General features: G+C 36.1%; 2 long non-coding RNA genes across 3 annotated transcripts in view; one reads left to right on the top strand and one right to left on the bottom strand.

The window, feature by feature from the left end:
• The window catches only part of LOC141571716 (uncharacterized), a 66,188-nt gene extending 60,195 nt beyond the window's left edge, over window positions 1–5,993 (top strand). Inside the window, exons 7-9 of the long non-coding RNA XR_012496753.1 lie at window positions 1,761–1,878; window positions 4,823–5,035; window positions 5,364–5,993. This is a non-coding gene — a long non-coding RNA (uncharacterized LOC141571716). The remainder of the gene's footprint in view (window positions 1–1,760; window positions 1,879–4,822; window positions 5,036–5,363) is intronic.
• On the bottom strand, window positions 2,126–13,537 carry LOC141571715 (uncharacterized). Of its 2 annotated transcripts, XR_012496752.1 has the most exons (5): window positions 13,326–13,537; window positions 12,237–12,427; window positions 5,347–5,419; window positions 2,838–3,027; window positions 2,126–2,681 (listed from the first exon to the last, which is right to left on the bottom strand). It is a non-coding gene; the product is annotated as an uncharacterized LOC141571715 (long non-coding RNA). The 2 variants fall into 2 exon arrangements; XR_012496751.1 differs by lacking the exon at window positions 12,237–12,427.
• Window positions 13,538–16,889: the final 3,352 nt, after the last annotated feature.

Below are 16,889 nucleotides of genomic sequence, written 5' to 3'. Positions count from 1 at the left end.
ATTTTGTAGCAGTCCCAGGCCCTAGATCAGACAGGATGGGCTCCATGGAGACCTACAACTAATAGTGTTTCCTTCTGCTGTGAAGTTGGAAAGAGGAAAATGAGGAAGAACTCAATTGCTGACGACTTGATTGGACAGTAATATTTTATTAGACTCAGGATAATATTCTTTTCCTAATAAAGCTGCTAGTAATCCTCTGCTTGGGTCACTGAGCGTTCAAGTTAAACTGACATGACTTTGGCTCCAAATCTATGAGGTTGAGGCATTTTTAAGATCCATCCTTGGAGAAAAATTAACTTTACAAAGGCTCCATCAAATTTCAGATGATATTAAACTACTTTCCATTCGTCAAGAATAACATGTAATGCATTAAAAGGAGTGCTAGTAGTAAAAAAATTAATTACAATAATAACTAGTATAACAGCCACAATAAAAAAAGTCTAATTAAAGAATAATGGCTGTAAACACATATTTTAACCCTTCGATGGGATTTAAAATGCATCTTCAATAAATTCTAAGGAAATTAGAGTTCCAAATTTTACTGCAAAATGATAAATTCTCAATACAGAATTTTTCATACCTAAAACAGATGTGAGAAAGCTGATTTGAAGACTAAAATTTATTACTTCCTTTATGATCATATTGTCATAGAATTTTAGAACTTTTAATTTATCATGTTTACATTTATAAGTCATTGTTTCTCTGTGTCAATTGTTCTCTCCAGGTTGTGACAATTTCTGATTTTCTTTCTCCTGATACCAGACCCCCGTGCCACTGCCTCTTTACTGCTTACCTGTCCCTTTGCTACTTGGCACACTGATCTGTGCACTTTGATTTCAAAGGTCTGCAAACTGTTAATGCAGTAAATTAATGTTTAATTTACGTCAGGGACAGACTCTACTGATATTTTCCTCTTGTTCATCCTGATGAATTGCATCTGTAAGAGGCATTGATTTAGTGCGCAAATGAGGATTTAAGCTATAGCTACACACATTAAAGTGAGCTCATTCGGTAATGCCTCCCGGTTCTTTAGCATTAGTAGCTTTATGTGGCCAGGCTGACATTTATTTTTGGGCTGAATCATTTACGCTAATCCAGAAGATCTGGATATTCTCAGGCGGCCACCATTCACTGTAGTCACTAGTATAAGTTTGGCAATGCCTACCGTCTTTTGCATTATCCAACCTCCACTCTGTCTAAAGAAAGGAATGACTTGCTTTCCAAAAGATGGAAGATGAAGGTGGTTTCCAACTGTATAAGTACTAACAGGTTACAAGGACTTGGTTTTCATGTGGTATCCTGTTTCTTTAATCACAGACCATGTCTATGAATTCTGTTTCTGCTGCAGCTTGACAAAAGTGTCAGATAACCAATCAACAGTAGACCTTGTCTCCTAAAGAGCTTGCACAATGCTTGCCAGCAAGTCCTACGTCTTAGGCTTCTGTGTCCACCTGCCCTCTGGCCCTACCAGTTATGAAGCCCAGCTTGATACTTTAAAGGATTAATATTTTGAAATGGTAAACTAATTCTATCTAAACTGCTAGTGTTGGTCTAATGATTTAAAGTTACCATTTCTAGATAGCACTGAGTTTTAGCTGGGATCTTTAATACCTTATTCCATTCTCGTGTTTTATATGTTTAGCTTACATCAGCTTCTCCTGGAGGGCTTGTTAAAATGTGGAGCAGGTTTTGAATCCTGCCCCCAGTGTGTCTGACTTAGTCTGTCTGAAGTGGAGCTCAAGAATTTCATTTCTAACAAGTTCCCAGGTGATGCAAAAGCTGCTGGTGCGGGATGCACATGACGAGAACAACTGTCCTCCTGGCTCTCAACCCTGGCTACACATCAGAAATGCCTGGGTAACTTCTAAAAAATTACTGGTGAGTGACTAAGCTCCACCTCCAGAGATTATAATTTAGTTGATTGGGATGGGGCTTGGGTAATGATATGTCAAAAAGCTCCCCAGATGACACTATCATGCAACAGGCCTGAGAATGAATGCCTTCATTCAAAAGCAGTACTACCATAAGTGGGAATTACAAGCATTGGGGCAGGGCCAGAGTAGAGATGCTTTCCTTTTTTGTTTTCCCTTTGGGGGGTATAGAGGCAAAAAACACACATTCAATCTTCACTCTCACCTCATGGGACGGGTGATTTACATCATTTTAATTTGATCAGCAATGATGCTGAGGTTCAGGGCAATAACAGTGATTTGCCCACATTGCACAAGGAGATAACAGGAGCTTCGTGCTCCCTCTTCCTTAGTTCAAACATCCCCAGTTAGTCCTCGATGTGCTAGCAGGTCAAGACCTGGCATTTCAGGTTTCTCTCTCGTGTTGTCCTGTGTGGTTGATGCCTCTCAGTGGCTTTCGAAACACACGAGTCAGTCTGTGCTGTACAGAAATATTTGATTTACTTCCGAGAAGCTTGGCATCAAACGAAGTTACCATTTTCACTTGCAAGTCTGGTGTGTTTGTCAAGAAGATGCATTTGAAAAATAATTGAATCAGTTGTGTTTGCCTTCAAGTGACAGGAAAACATGACTATGAATTCAGGTTGTTGATGAATCACCAGCTTCTCATAGCCCCCGATTTGCCTGACTCATTTGGTGTATGACTCATGTGTTGTTGGATTTATATTGTTTCAAGATGGATTGCTATGACTCCTGGAGGTGTTCAGTTTTCTTTGGAATTTTTTAAACCATTGTTTACAGTTTATAAAAAATAAAAATAAAACACAAAAAGGTTAATAATGAAATAGTGCACACATTTCTGACAATTAAGAAATTGAGGTCTGACAATGAAGTTCACAAACACATCCTAAAAAAAGTGCTACATACCTCATTGCTGAATATCATTATAGTCACCTTCGAAGTACTTCCCTTGGGAAGCTATGCACCGATGCCAGCACCTAGTCTACCTGTCAAAGCAATTTTGGAACTCTTTATCTAGAATGGCCATCAGAGCTGTCGTATTATCCTTGATGTCCTGAATGTCATCAAAATGGGCTCCCTTCAATATTTCCTTTATCTTCGGGTAAAGAAAAAAGTCACTGGGGGCCAGATCAGGTGAGTAGGGAGGGTATTCCAATACAATTATTTGTTTACTGGCTAAAAATTCCCTCAGAGACAGTGCTGTGTGAGCGATGCATTGTCGTGATGCAAGAGCCATGAATTGTTGGCGAAAATTTCAGGTCGTTTTTGTCTTTTTCTCGCAGACTTTTCAGCACTTCCAAATAGTAAACTTGGTTAACTGTCCAGTTGGTACAAATTCATAATGAATAATCTCTCTGATATTAAACAGGTTAGCAACATCATTGCAACAAGTTTGCAAACTTAATTGGCATATCTGGTATACATGTATATATACATCAAGACTTTCGCAGGGAGAATGGCTGTAGTTCCTAATGTTATGACTGTAAGGTAAAGTACTTATTTGTCAGGACTAGAGGAACAATAAATGTTTTGTTGCTTAACAACCATGACTGATATGCATGAGCAACCATTCCCAGGGTATGTATTTTGAGTTGCTTCTCAATAATTTGGATGAGTTCAAGTGATAATTCACTTGTCCCTGTTTTTTTTGGTCCCAGTGAGCAGTGGTAAAACTTCACAAAGTGATTGTGTACATTAAGAATATAAGCATTTTTAAGTTAAAATTCTTTAGGTTTATTTCTTCAATTTTGGCTTAGGTCACATGGGTTAATTCTCAATACTAAAGATATTTTTATTATTTTCTTTTCTCTCTGAGATGTACACAAATCAATTCCATGTTTCCTGGGTTCTAAATTTAACATCTCACCACCTTATTGCCTCCCATTCTTTCTAGCAAGGGTGCAGACATGCTGCCCATGGCTTTGCTTTTAGGGACAATTACTGTCTTTTACCTTGATAATCACTCATGACACATCGAGAAAATATCTCTTCACCAACTAAATGGTAGGTTATGGGATGGCAAAAATCAATCTTTTAAATCAAAGCATCCCAAGCTCCTGATTTTAACATGATCTCTTTAAAAGTGACCAGAAATAGGTATTCTTTTCTTGGGGCAACCCATGACATACATATTTTAAATTACCTGGTTTTTCCAAATATTAGTGATGCAGAGGAAGCAGCATTGATCTGGGAATCTAAAATATGCACCCTAAATAAAGTCATGCAAAAAAGTGGCCATCTCTAGTCTAATGTGTATATGAAGTCTCTATATAACACAGATAACTCATTTTAATGCATGTTATACTCGCTTGACATACTGTTTCGCAAAGTTAATCGAAACTGTGGAAATGGTTGGTTTGAATTTTATCCTCTTTTTCTTCCCCAACTTTTACTAATGAACATACTCTTGATCAGCAAAATGTTTAAAAAGGCTTTCTTTCGTAGGTATGCAAAGAGCCTATGCATTTTTAAAAATTATTATTTAGAGTTTATCTGAAAGAACTGAGTCTGAAAGACTTGGCAGACATCACCAAACCAACTCAATGGAAATAATTTGTGAACAACAGTAAGTCTGCTAAAACAATCTGGAAAATCTTTAAAATCTGTCTGATTAAGACCTATATAACTATACATACAGGCAATTATCTTTAATTTTCTCAGAATGTTTTATTTTGGTATATTTGTTTTATGGTCTGTAGTAAACAGGGACAATTAGCGGCAAATGACAGAAATTCAATGTAAAGTTTTTAGAGCGGAAAAAGAACTGTTTTTGAACTGAGGGGCCCACGTTTGTTTTCAGAATTTTATGTCTCTCTATCCTGCTTCTCTTCTGTTTACATATTGGATTCATTTTAATCTATTATCTAAATAAGATGGCTTATTTCTTACAGTTCGAAAAGATGGCTGTAGAGAGCTCCAGATTTCATTTTCCTTACTACTTGCCACTGTAGAGGAAGGGAGACCCTTTCTCATACTACTACCACATAAGAAATCTCAGCAGAGAACCAGGCTCATCCTGTCTGGGAGATAGGTCCATTCCTGAATGACTCATAATGGCCAAGGGAAGGCCCATTCTGGCCTTCCCCACTGGAGACCAAGAAAGGGTAAGGTCAGCCTCATTGAAAATACATAAACTGTATTTCCTTTAGGAAAGATGTGTACTGTTACTGGAAGAGAAAGAGGGATTAGATGGACAAAATACCTCACATGGCCTCTATTTGGCCATTTTACTATTTTTGCTTTCAGAAGCTGTAAATTTAGTAGCAAATTTGTCTTGTCTGTTTAATGATTTCTAGATTGTTTTTTTGGGTATGTGAGTGTGTTTGTGTGTGTGCACATTTTCATTTTGTTTTATTTTAAAATATGGTTGTACTCCTTAAAGGAAAGTTCAGTTTTTACTGGGAAATATACTCACTCATGTCTTGAACTCAGCATGTCCCCAGGGTTTGTCCTCGGCACGGCTTTGGAAGCTCCAAACTGGAAATAATCTGGTGAATAACCACAAGGAAATGGAGAAAAAAAGAAGTGGAAACAAAGTATGCAAAGGGAAAAATAGATTCTTCATTTCTTCTACAATACTACCTTAAATAAAGAGTCATAAGTATGGGCAAACTGTTCTTCACTGCTGTAAAAGTTCCTAGGAAGTCTGCGTGTCCTCTGCTCTCCTAATATCTCCACCATCCTGACTTTCGTCACCATAGATTAGTTTGCCTGTTCTTTCAATTTATGTAAATAAAATCATGTCGTAGGTACTATTGTGTGTCTGGCTTATTTCACTCAACATTATGTTTGTGAGATTTTTCTTTGTTTTAGAATGTCGTTCATTTTCATTACTCTTTGGTATTTCAGTGTGTGAACATGCCACATTTTATTTAACCATTCCCACTCTACTATTGAAGGATAGTTGGGTTGTTTCCAATTTTGAGCTATTATGAAAAGTGTTGCTATGTACAATTTTACATGTTGTTTGGGGAGCATGTGAGTAAATATCTCTTGTGTATATACCTAGGAGAGAAACTGCTGGCGCATAGTATACCATGTTTCCCTGAAAATAAGACCTAGCTGGACAATCAGCTCTAATGCGTCTTTTGTACCAAAAATTAATATAAGACTATTATATTATATTATATTATATTATATTTATATTATATTATATTATATTATATTATATTATATTATATTATATTATATTTTACCAGGTCTTATAGTAAAATAAGACCCAGTATCATATTATTTTATACCTGGTCTTATGTTATAGTAAAATAAGGCCGGGTCTTATATTAATTAATCCAAAAGATGCATTTGAGCTGGTTGTCCGGCTAGGTCTTATTTTCAGGGAAACATGGTATGCACATACTCAGCTTTAGTAGATACACCAAATTCATTTTTCAAAGTGATTGCACCAGTTTACACTCCTATCAGCAGTTAATGAGAATTTTAGTTGTTTTCACAACTTTACTAATGTTTGATATTGCCAGAGTTTTAAATTTTAACTATTTTAGAGAGTGTGCATGTTTTTTTACTATAGTTTCAATTTGCATTTCCCCGATGACTAACGTGGTTGAGCATCTTTTCCTGTGTTAATAGGCTATTTGTTTATTTTATTCTGTGGAGTGCTTGTTCAGTTCTTTTGTCCATTTTTTACCAAGTTGTCTTTTTTTTATATGGATTTATAGGAATTCTCTTTATATATTCTGGACACAAGACTACTCAAACACACACAAATATCTGTGGCTTGTTTTTTCATAATCTGAATGGTATCATTAGGTGAAGAGACTTTCTAATTTTTTTGTATTTCAATCTATCACTCTTTCTTACCATTAGTCCTTTGTACATGTCCAAGATTCTTTCGGTTATTATTCTTGGCCCTTTTGCATCTCCATATATATATTATAATCAGCTTGTCAATTTCCATAAAAAGCCTGTTGGTGTTGGATTGCTTTGTATCAAAATTTTAGGAAGATCTCTCTTAGGTAGACATGTTTAGTCTGAGACTTAAAGGAGAAGGAGCCAATATATAAGGTCAGGGGTGGATGGGGTGGAGAATTTTTCTAGGCCAAAGGAAACATAATGTGTAAAGGCCCAAAGTGTATATATATGTATATTAACCAAAAAAAAAAAGAAAAAAAAAAAAAAAAAAAACTTAGCTAAGTCAGCAACTGCAAGCAAAGTGGCCTGAATAGCAGAGGGAAAGGGACTGGGGTGAAGCTGGTGTGTGGGTCAGTGCCCAGATTTTACAGTCTTGAAGGTCAAAGTAAGGAAGTTGGATAAACAAGTGATCAGCAGAGACTTAGAAACTGTTGCTTTGTTTGCTTGTTATTAAAATGCTTTTTGTTAAAACATGATTTTACTTTGGCATTTCTTCTTCTGTTTTTTTAAAATAGGTGATTTACCTTGAAAACGCCTCAGAAATTTTCAAAGCTATAATTTGATTCTCTGACTAAAGACAAAAGTGTAATATGAGTTCTGTTAGATTCTTTGACTCGAATTCGAATTTGGGCTGAATACATCCATGGGTACTTTCTGAATCCATTGAACTCCCACAATTCCCTGTATTTGAACTCAGTGGGCTAAACCATTTTCTTTGAAAACTAGGCAAAAATGTCCCCCACATGACTCAGGATACGTTCACTTCACATCTGCTTTCATTCTTCTTTGTTCACCAGGAATAATCACAAAAGAGATGAATCAACTGTAAATGGAGGAGTGTGAACCTGTGCCCATTATCTTCAAGCATCTATGGAAACACTTGTAGCTTAGAATTCTTATGAAAAGCTTTTTTGTTATTTCAAGGGCAGCAATAGCATACACAATGACTACATATTTTTGAATGCTTCAAAGAATCTTTGCTATTCTCTAGAAAAATGCAGCTGCCTTAGCAATTGCAACACTGCTCCATGTATAAAATGCTCTCCAAGTGAGTCCTAGTGGTTACATAAATGTCAAAATGGGCAACCTTTACAACAATACTTTGTATCAGAGTAATTACATATGGCTCTAGAAAGTAAATCCTTGTTGCCTTGTCTTAATACGGTAAAAAATGCAGTTGGATAAATAGTTGAGTAACTTTCTTGACAAGTTAACATTGTTAGACTCTTCGGAAGATACAAAGATGACTAAGGCTGAAAAACTAACATTAAGGGCCTAGGTATTTCAAAGCACAGCGAGGTGGGGTCCTCTTACAGAAAATGATATGGGGGGCAAGGTGAGAAGAGCTAGGAGAAATAAATAAGAGTAAGGGAGAATTTAATAAGTACAAGCGAGCTATAAATAAAATGGTTTTGTTAATCCTTGCTTTTCTCAGCTCTGCTCTGCCTTGGTATCTCTGTCCTTACCAACAGGTGCAATCTGGAAAAGTCTTGTTACGTGAGGTCACTTACTGGGTAGATTGGAGGTCAGTTTCTTCAGAGCATACTCGTATAGTTACTACTGAATCTGACCTCCACTCTGAATTCCTGAGCCCTTGTTAGAGTCTAGGCTCTTTACTGAGGGTATGACCCTGCTCCCCAAATACTCAGTTTCAGGGCTCTGTAACAAATGGGACAGCCCCCTGACACTTCCATGTTTTCTCCAGGTTGGTTTCTGAATTGCTTTTGCCAAGAGGTTCTCCTACTACAACCCAACTGTCAGGCCTAAGGCCCTTGAAAGGTGTGCTAGCATATCCTTTCTAGGCTGTCAAACTTTCTTGGACACTGATATGGAAGGTAGGCCTTCTTCCTTCCAGTGGGGCCAGTCGGGCAGCTTTGTTTGTTCCTTAGCTATAGACCTACCAAGTTCTAGTTCTTTTCCCATTCCTTCAGCAGCCATGTTGGGGGCTCTTTCAATTTATCCCCACTACAACAGGTAATTGTTATGGATTTAGATTTGCTATTTGGACTTTTAGGTTTCTACCATAAATTTACAAATATGTTCTATGTGTGTCCCACACAATATTGCTTTTGATCCATGAACTCACTATATAGAAAAAGATACAAGGCTGGTGTCCATGAGGTTCCTAGGTCTTGTGCCCATCTCTCAAAGGTATTTGGCCTTAGAGAACAATTCAAATGCCTACTGAAAACTTTGTTAAAACACAAGCTGGAAAAGAGTATCTTGCAGAGTTAGTGTTTGTCTTGCCTGATGCAGTGTATACTATGAATTCGCAAATAGGACATGGTACTGTTCTAGAAACAGAAGATACAGGTGTATGTACAAGGGATGTAAATTGAAGTGGTTCCTTATATGAAACTCTTAATGATAGTCTTTCATCTAATCTCTGCAACTCTGGACTCAGTTGATTTAGAGATTTCAGATCCCAAGGACATAGGTGTCCATTAGGGAACACAATAGTATCTTCACTGAATTGAAAGCTGAGTCTATCACCTGCCTAACTGGGCTTTTTTGTTTTAAATGTCTTTTTTCCCCAGTTTTATTGAGATATAATTGACCTATAAGATTGCATTACGTTTAAGATATACAACGTGCTAATTTAATAGACATATTTCAAAATAATTACCACAATAAGGTTTAGTTAACATAATTATCATCTCACACATCTACAATTATTTTTGTGTGTGTGATGAGAATTTTTAACATTTACTCTCTTAGCAATGTTCAAGTATATAATACATTTTTGTCAACTATTGTCACCATGCTGCATTTTAGATCCCCAGAACTTATTCACCTTATAACTGGAAGTTGGTACACTTTGAACACCTTCTCCCGTTTTCCCTCCCCCTCCACCCATGGCAACCACCAATCTACACTGTGTTCAGTGTATTTAGATTCCACATATAAATGATACCATATAGTATTTGTCTTTCTTTGTCTGACTTATTTTACTTAGCATAATGATCTCAAGATTTATCCATGTATTCTAAATGGCAGGATTTCCTTCTTTTGGGGGGCTGAATAATATTCCATTATATATACAAAACATTTTCTTCATTCATTTATGTGTCAACAAACACTTAACTTGTTTCTATATCTTGGCTATTGTGAATAATGCTGCAATGAACACAGGGATGCAGATATCTCTTCGAGAGAGTGATTTCACTTACTTTGGTTATTACCCAGAAGAGAGATTGCTAGATAACATAATAGTTGCATTTTTAATTTTTTGCAGCTCCTCTATACTGTTGTCTGTAGCAGCTATGGAAATTTACATTCCCAACAACAGTGCGCAAGAGTTGCCTTTTCTCCATATCCTCCCAAGCATTTGTTATCTCTCTCTTTTTTATTTTTGTAATAGCCATTCTAATAGGTGTGAAGTGATATCTCATTGTGGTCTTGATTTGCATTTTCCTGATGATGAGAAAAAGATTAGTGATGTTGATTATCTTTGTGTGTACCTGTTGGCCATTTGTATATCTTCTTTGGAAAAAATTCTATTCAGGTCTTTTGCTCATTTTTAATCAGACTATGATTTTTGTCATCATCATCATCATCATCATCATCATCATCATCATCATTTTGCTGTTGAGTTGTATGAGTTTCTTATATATTTTGGATATAAACCCCTTATCAGATACGAGATACGATTTGCGAATATTTTCTTCCATTCTATAGGTTCTCTTTTCATTTTGTTGATTGTTTCTTATGCTGTGCAGAAGCTTTTTAGTTTGATATAATCTCACTTGTTTATTTTTGTTTTTGTTGCTTGTCCTTTTGTTGTCATATTCAAAAGATCATTGCCACGACCAATGTCAAGGAGCATTTTTCCTGTGTTTTCTTTTAAGGTTTTTATGGCTTCAGGCCTTATATTTAAGTTTTTAATCCATTTCAAATTAATTTTTGAGTAGTGAAAATTAGGGGTCCAGTTTCATTCTTTTGCATATGAATATTCAGTTTTCCACACACGATTTAATTAAGAGACCATTTTTCCCCATCAATTATTCTTGGCTCCCTTGTCAAATATTAGTTGACTGTGTGTGTGTGAGTTTATTTCTGGGCTCTTGATTCTGTTCCATTTGTCCTTGTGTCTGTTCTTAGGCCAGTACCACACTGTTTTGATTAAAACTTTATAGTATAGTTTGAAATCAGGAATTGTGATGAATCCAGCTTTGTTCCTCTTTCTCAAGATTGCTGTGGCTACTTGGGGTCTGTTGTGGTTTCATACAAATTTTAAGATTTTTTTTCTATTTCTGTAAAAATAGCCATTGAAATTTTGATAAGGATTGCATTGAATCTATAGATGGCTTTGGGTAGTATAGACATTTTAACAATATTAGTTCTCCTAATCCATGAACGTGAATATCTTTTCATTTATTTATGCCTTTTTCCATTTCTTTAATCAATGACTTATAGTTTCAGTGTATAGGTTTTTTGACTCCTTGGTTAAATTTATTCTTAAGTATTTTATTGTTTTTAATGCTATTACAAGTGAAATTGTTTTCTTTATTTCTTTTCAGCTAGTTGGTTGTTGGTATATAGAAATGCAACTGATTTTTTATATTAATTTCCTATCCTGCAACTTTACTGAAGCTGAGTGGCATTATATTAAGTAGAAGCATGTATTAGGTACTAAATATTTTTGAAGAAATGGTTTAAAAATGAAACTGTATAAGAATTTTGAGTAGCCAGAGGTGAGAGAGTGAGATGGTCATTTGTGAGGTGGTTTTGGCTGCCTAGCCATGGAGCACCCTCTCCATTTGAAGGAGGTTTCACATTGGGTTACTTTTGGTGAGGGCACATCTAACACACATTCTACAAAGGTTTCCTGCTTTTTATTGAGGAGGCTGGTGTGCAAGATGCTAACCTGGCTCCACCAATCAGGAGCTCACCTTCAGGTATGGACTCCTGAGTGTGGTAAAGATGAAGTGATGGCTGGAATTTACTTGCATCAGAGTATCCCATAGTTCAGGCATTTTCACAAACGTGGAACAATGGAAGTAATCTAGAAACCTACTTTATAACTCATTAAGATTATCCCATAGATGTTACATGTTAAAAATACCTTTGGTTATCCTTAAAAAAGAAAAATATGACCCATCTCCCCAAACTGACAGCATGGTACAATCAAAACAATTGTAGAATATTACTGACATGTATACTATGTTTTTTCCTACTTATTCCAAGCACCCAAGATGACACATTATAAGTATTTGACAAATGTGTGTATTAATTGATTTTAAGAGAACGATAATATGGTATGACCCATAAAAGGACCTAGTCTGTTGCATTTTTTGAGGAAATTTCTAGTCATATAAAAATTGACCATTTCATTTCAGTTTTGCATATTTGTTAGCAGTATTATCACGTTTGTTATCACTCTTTGCTATTCCTACAACCAACATCCTTTACTTGTTCAATTTCCTAATTCTTTACCTTTCTGATGTGCCTAGTAGTTCCAACAAAAGTGACTTATTGCCAGAATTCTTTGAACTACGGATGGTCCCATGATGCTACACAATGATGAAACCATCACTGGTTTGGAAATCACTGGTGTGCCACTTTGAAGTTTTTGAAGTTTGGGCATTGATGTTCACAGTTCTTTGTCTTCAAATTTTTATAGAATCCTATTATAAAAACACTCTGTGAAAATGTCTGAGAATTGTCAGACTGAATATCTCCATCACCAACCTGAGAACTACCTTTGTTAGAAATTAGAAAGAGTCTCTGTTCAGCTATACTGTGTCAATCAGAGAAAGCAAAAGGCTGAAAGGCAAAAGTCAAACTAGTTATTTTACCCACTTTTAAAATTTAAATATTTTCCTTTTAGAAAAAGTGCTAGGATGCTCATTGTAGAAGTTGCTTCCCACAGCAGGTAAACCTAGTCAGTATCTTCTGGGGCTGTACTTATTAACATAGGTTCACCTTGTCTGCGGTAAATATTCAGAATGTGATTTCTAATCTCAAAGTTAGTCAATACGTCTGAAAATGGATGAGTAACTTGATCAGGAAACTTACAAAGTTTCTTTTCTTTTTTTCTTTTTTTTGGGGTTATACTTTAGATTTTACAGACTTTTATCATACAGATAAAAATTTGCTCATAATTTCAGTTTTCAAATCTGGACTAAAAAGCACAACACATTTCCCCTCTAACACCTACTTCACATCTAGCACACATTCTACAAAGGTCCCTAAAGGTTGAAGAAATTTGGTAAAAATCCAGTAAACTGCATGACTTGAATACACTTTTTCCAACAAAAGCAGTAATTGTGGTGAAGCTAAAGCAATTTAATTCCAATCATGGAATTTGTTATTGAGCTGCTCCCTGATAACAGGTGGCAACATTTGTTACAGGACTGGAAGGAAAGGAGCCAGTAGAAACTGCTCCTGGCACCTTCTGACCATCTGCAGTTACCTCTTAGATTCCTATTAAATTACAGCATCTGATCTGCAAAATTAAGTTTTCTTTTAAAAAGTGAGTAAAGAGGAAGAAAGAACCAGTTAGAAGAAAAAATGAGGGCTCACGCAAAATCAGCCTTTGAATCGGAGAGGCACAGAGAAGCTATTGAAGGATTAAAGATGACCTTCTCTGAGGACATGCTCCTCTCTTCTCCGAGACTTCTGTCGCACTGCTCCAGCAGATGCAGAAGCAAGTCACAAGACCAAGGTCATGTGAGCATTGGGATGAGAGGCCTGCTAGTTCAGCGTTATCCTGGAAGCACGTACTCCAGCCCTGCTCGTGGACTGTTCTGCAACTGGGCTGAGTTCCAGGGTGACTCTGCCTCCTCTAAGAAACTAGTGGGAAGGGCCTGGTACTCAGATGTAACTTCTTTCTAATTCTAGCTCTATCTCTCTAGCTGGCTGCATAAGCAGTTTACTTCATCTCTCTTTAAATATCAGTGACCTACAAGGGTTATTGTCTAAAGTATGCAGCACTGCGTGTGGAGTTAGCAATGTTTTGATAAATGGTAGTGATGATGATGATGATGATATTGATGGAAATGACCATGATGATGGTGGTGATGGGGGGAAGGAGAAGAAAGAAGAGGAAGAGAGGAGGAAGAGGAGGATAAAGATGAGGAAGAAATTAATGCTGATTAAAAGAACCAAGCATTGGCTAAGGCTCGCTTTTACCTAAACTTTGGATGAACACAGCTCACTACCCAGATGAAAGTATGTTCTTTATGGCACTGAATTAGACCAGGCATTATGATGCACCCTCCTGTTTTTATAAGATTGTACACATGTGCACACACATACATCCTTGCTGTCATTTCCAACCTCATATTAAAATTCATAAAAACAAGGAATGGCAGTCTTCAAACAAAATTGAGTTATTCCAAAACACATTTGGATAAAATAATTCTAATTTTTAAATTAGCTTTTCTTTACTTACAAACACTTTTTTTTTTTTAATGACAGAGAATTTGCCATATGTAAGGCATTTCAAACAATCTGAAAAAACAGGAAAACACACAATAAAATTAGCAGAAAATCTTGGCTTTTGGCTATTTTCTGCTTCAAAAAAAAATCAATAAACATTTTTGCAGGTGGAATGTTACAAAAATTTTAAGCCATGCATCGTTCAAGATAGTTTCTAGTAGTATTTTTTCCTGAGAAGTCCTCAAATGAAGGCACTAGCTCCATGGTGGTCTGTAGGAAAATTGAAAATCAGAAAGAGTATAAAACAAACCTGTAGTTTTCATTTTGGGAATCCTTTGGAGGTGAGAAGAATATATCCGTCTTATAAATTCTATACGTACGAATAATTCTATAGTATTTATATATATATATATTCTATAGAATATTATATATATTCTATTATATATATATATATTCTATATTCTAAATGTATATATTCTAAGATCATATTGCAAGTTCAACTGAATTTTGCTCTAGTCATATTGCTGCTCATATCTCCATAAGTGCTTACCAAAAAACATTGTCATCAACTGTGTTCTCTTCCATTGGACTGTGACTTCTTTGCAAAATGGTTTATCAGTGTGGGATGTGGTGGAGGGCCTAGGCAGCAAGACTGTAGTTAATTTATAATTGTATTCCCTCGGCTGAGTCTGGTTTGGCACATAGTAGGTGCTCAATGAGTGCTTGACTGAATAATTGAATAAATGATTGAATGGAAGATGCCTTTTTACAGACTTGAAAATACCTGTTTTCAAAATGAGAAGGAGCAACATGCTTTCCTTTTTCATTTTTTTCTCCGAAATATACAATTTGATCTATGGTTGGCTTAGGTAAGTCTGCTAGCAGCCCATAACATGTCAGAACTGGGTTACCTTGTCACCAAATTGCTGTAAATGTGGTCTGAAGCAGGTAGCAAACACGACGAAAGCAAGTACCAACACTGCTGTAAGCCAACAGGTACCAGTAGAGAGGGGGGAAAAATGGCTTTGAGGAAATTTAATAATAAAGTTCAAGATTTCCATCATTTATTAAGCCCTTAAAACTCAAGAAAGTTACAATTTTGAAAAAGCTTTCCTTTGTAAATTGTATACTAAAAGTTGAGCACAAAGCAATAAAATTGATAAGATTACTGGGAGAATAAAATTCACAAGTAGGGTTATTAGGACTTTTGAATGAGTAATGTACTCAGAGATAAGCTTTATTGCAGAAAAATGATTAACAAGTTTATCATCTGTACAGTAGATATTCTTGCTGCGTGCTGAGGCTACAGGAAAATGAGATGGAAAAGACATTTGAAATGTGTTCTATTTCACATTCTTTGATTATGCCTTGTTTGCCTCAGATCTTTATATATGGATAAGATAACGTCTGGAAACTTCCCCTTCTATCTCTTGAGACCGTATTTTCTCCTTATGGTCTAAGTCAGCATTATTTTGGAGCACGGTATAAGTTCTTTTGAATAAGTTTATCTTCTTTAGTCACATTGTAGACTGCTATCAGCTGTAAATCATCACAGACCACATTGCAGGACTAAAGAAAAAAAAAGGAAGAAATAAAGTCTGAACAGGGGATGTGGATAATGTCTCTCAAGTATCATTCATTCAAGTGAGGCATTTTTAGTGGGTTTGTTGGTGAAAATTAATTCTTAGGAGATTTCTATGATTCCAAATTCCTTATCAAATGATAATAAGACTTAGAGAGTCTCCAAACACAGGATGGCCAAAGTCTATAATGGACGCTTCACAGAAGAGCTTCTTTGAGTAGAAAGCCAGGACTATTCAGAGAAGAGGACTAAACACTTGGCTGATAGTCCATACCCTTGGGATAGTACCTACAGCTTAACTTCCATTGTTGAACTTTTTTTATATAATCATATTTTCTACATAAAGTTTTTTGATTGTGTCCTGGTGGCACAAGAAAAATTTAGGTAAAGGGAACAAGAAAAATTACAGACAGAACCTTGAGCATAGTTAATTCTATTAGGCTTCCCCTTATATAAGGTGACAACAAGTGATGGGGTAGTGGAAAGAACTCCATTCTTGATGTTAGACTATCAGGGTTCAGGCCCCAGCTCTGCCATCTGAATGGAAGCCTTGGGCAACTCAGACACTCTGAGACTCTGTTTCTCCATCTGCTCTATCAACCAATAGGATTATCACAAGCATTAAATGCGATAACATATGCACAATTGCTTTGTGAAATACAAAAGGTTGTGTAAGGTATTATTTTTCTAAGTTACAGTGTATCATATCTTGTGTATTACATTAAAAGCCTACATAAGAAATTTTTTACTAAATTAAAAACATCTTAAGTTTATTCTTTTTGATGCATCGACTTTACCTTAGAGAAGAACCTTTGGTAATGTGGTTAGGAAAATTTCAAAGAAGAACTAGAATGTTTTCATTTCCCTCGGGCTTTTATAATCATTGTGTGAGAAACATTTCCCTGGGCCTTTGTCACGACCCCATAGAATTAGACAAGAAGCCAGTCCACGTAGGTCACTGTCCAAATCCACCATTAGCTATGTGGCTTTGGGCAGGTCCTATCACCTCTCTGAGCTTGTTTCCCTAACAATAGAATAGTGCTATCCCCCTTGCTTTTCTCATAGAATTATTGTGGAAAGCAAATGAGAAAATGGACGTAGACCACTTGGTGATCTTAAACAAA

This window comes from Rhinolophus sinicus, linkage group LG05, assembly GCF_036562045.2.
Source record: "Rhinolophus sinicus isolate RSC01 linkage group LG05, ASM3656204v1, whole genome shotgun sequence".
In the NCBI taxonomy this organism is placed as follows: Eukaryota; Metazoa; Chordata; class Mammalia; order Chiroptera; family Rhinolophidae; genus Rhinolophus; species Rhinolophus sinicus.
Note: the sequence above shows the minus strand (reverse complement) of the source record. Positions and strands in the feature narration are given on the sequence as shown.